General features: G+C 43.2%; 1 protein-coding gene across 1 annotated transcript in view; it reads right to left on the bottom strand.

Moving 5' to 3' along the window:
* Nucleotides 1-2,533, bottom strand: part of LOC104391493 (zinc finger protein 503-like) — a 9,120-nt gene that overhangs the window by 5,608 nt on the left and 979 nt on the right. The window lies entirely within an intron of this gene.

Raw genomic sequence — 2,533 nt, 5'->3', positions numbered from 1 at the left:
TCCAGTCCCTAAGCAGATGTGTCAGATAGCCTTTCATGAGCTTCTGTTCTTACGAGGTAGACCTAAGTTTCTAGATGTCTCTCCTACCCCCTGTAAAGCGGTACCCTTTAAATCCTGCAGTCAAGTAAGTATATCTGATGTATTGGATTAAAAGCACTTCAGTATTTTAATATGGTGTATACAGTAGGCTAAACATGCGGGACTCCTCTAGCTTCTATAAAGATACAATTAATGTTAACAAACTTCTTAATTTCTGTATTTTCTCGGAAAGAATAGCGCGTATTGCCTCAACTTTTCAGTGGAAAGTCATAAACGTACTTTCATTTTGCAGTCACCGCGGTCATCTTACAAGACCGTGAAAACTAAAAGGTTGAGGGAATAGAGAAAGAAATCTTGCAGAAAAACCTGATATTGCACTAGGACTGACAAGACCCACAACTCGCCCTCAAGGAACTCCCCCCCTTCCTTTATATAGAGTGGAAGTGACTTGAATCTGCCCCAGGTTTTCCCCTAGTTCGTTCTTTTGTTGTCAAGTCCAATTGATAAATGGAGTGCAGTAAAACTCTGGAAGAAAGGGGGAAAAAAAAAAAAAAAAAAAAAAGCTGAAACCTTCATTTGTGTTCATTTGCATTAAAGTGCTTGGAACAGCTGTTTTCCTTACAGGACCAGGGAGACTCCTATCTGTTTTCTCGTTGTATTTATCCTGCCTCCCAGGGTGAAAGACTAAAGATTAATTGTCTTAAGGTAGAGTCAGCTGTGGGAAGGCTCCCCCCTCCCCATTTTCCCTTCCTTCTTTCTTTTCTTACAGAGGTAAGGGTGATTTCTGGAAGAGGTTGTTTTACTTGTAAGCCAGGGAACCAAAGGCGATAGCCGGTACATGTGTAAAACAGGCAAGCGCACGGACGGGAAAAGCGGGGGGAAAGAAAGGGGGGAACAGCACGAACCCCGATTTTTTCTGGCTGCGGTAGAGGCTTCAGAGGGTAATTTCATTAGTAGCTTCAGAGGAAAGCGGGGTTTTTTTTGTTTGTTTGTTGGGGTTTTTTTTCCGCTCAGCCTTTGAAATGAGATTTAAATCACACTCAGTACTGTAAACTTTTTATGTAGAAGCTTGTAAAAAAAATCAGCCCCAAGACATCCCTTCCCCCTTGCCCTCTCCAAAGCATTTTTGAGCTATGAGAGCTTATTCTCTGCACTTAACACATGCAGAAACGATTCCCAGCGAAGGGCTCAGAGTTAGGATGAACACGCGTAGGATCGAGCAGGCGGCGGGGCTGCAGCTCGAAAGCGTTGCGGAGTTTTTGTTCGGGCTGCTGCGGGCTCCTTTCCTCTCTTGAGCTGAAGAAGATGGATTCCGTCCTGCTCGTTACCGTCGCGAGGAATCCTTGTTTAATGAGTCCGTGCAGGCAGTTTGCTGTTTGGCATTTCCTTGTGTAGTCTTGTTGAAGTTTTAGTGGCTGTTTCTTTTATTCTCCTTTAAAACAACAACAACAACAGCAAAGCTCAGGGTTGGAACCCGTCTTCCTCCTCCTACAAAGGAAAATTGTAACTTTAAAAAAAAAAGGAGAGCAAAGGAGGAATTAATTAACAAGTGCCAGTCCACACTTTCCTTTACCTACCAGCTATTGGCAAGCATGTCAAGTCGATTTTATTTGCACACAATGGAAATGATTTATTTTCTCTTAAAAAGGAGTGGGCTGGCATATATTTGAGGAGGAGAGGAGAGCGAGAGAGGAAAAAAAGTTTGAAAATGCCTTGAACTATTCACTGTCGAGATGGCTAATCAGTATTGAGGCTCGAGGGCACTCGGGCAGCTTTTCAATGCGGTTTTCCTTTCATCTCAAGCTGGATGGAGGCGCTCAATTAAAAGCCTATCAGTTTGTAAGTAAATCAACGCCTATCAAAGTTGTCACATCAAACAAAACGATTATTATTGCAGCCCGCCTCCCCTATTAATCTCCCTCTAAAATAATCCGCTTGACAGGTCAGGCTGGCGAGCTGCAAACCCTGGTCAGGATCACGAAAAAAACCCGGACTGACTATTTTTCCCTTGGGAGAGGGATCTGCAGAAACCTCGGCACCAGCGTCCCTTCTCTGCGAGCTTGCTCTCTTGCCATTTAAGTGTCAGCTTCTGTAGATCATGTTGGAAAAGGGCGTTCAGTCTTTTAAACAGAACAACAGCAGCAACCCTGCAGGCCCTTTAGGGTTGGGGTTTTTTGTTGTTGTTGTTTGGGTTTTTTTTGTATGTTGTTTGTGGCTTTTTTGTTTTTTTTCTTGCCAACCCCTCTTTCCTATCGTTTAGAACAAGGTTAAGCTTTTAATTAACAGAAATGTTGTTGCTGAGTTGTATCTGGGCTGTATTTCCATGCGAAGCACAATTCAGCTACCTGTCTGTCTGTCCTGTGCATCAAATTTATTTGCTATGGTGGTGCTTGCGTTTCGCTGTCTACCCTAAGGCTTTTATTAAGACATGCGCTGCAATAGGTTTTTGTAAACGGTGCATCTCCTTCCCCCTCCCTTTTTTTTTTTTTTTTTT

This window comes from Chaetura pelagica, unplaced genomic scaffold, assembly GCF_000747805.2.
Source record: "Chaetura pelagica isolate M959 unplaced genomic scaffold, ChaPel_1.0 scaffold166, whole genome shotgun sequence".
Taxonomy (NCBI): Eukaryota; Metazoa; Chordata; class Aves; order Apodiformes; family Apodidae; genus Chaetura; species Chaetura pelagica.
The sequence above is the reverse complement of the archived record's forward strand: the minus strand, read 5'-3'. Positions and strand labels throughout refer to the sequence as shown.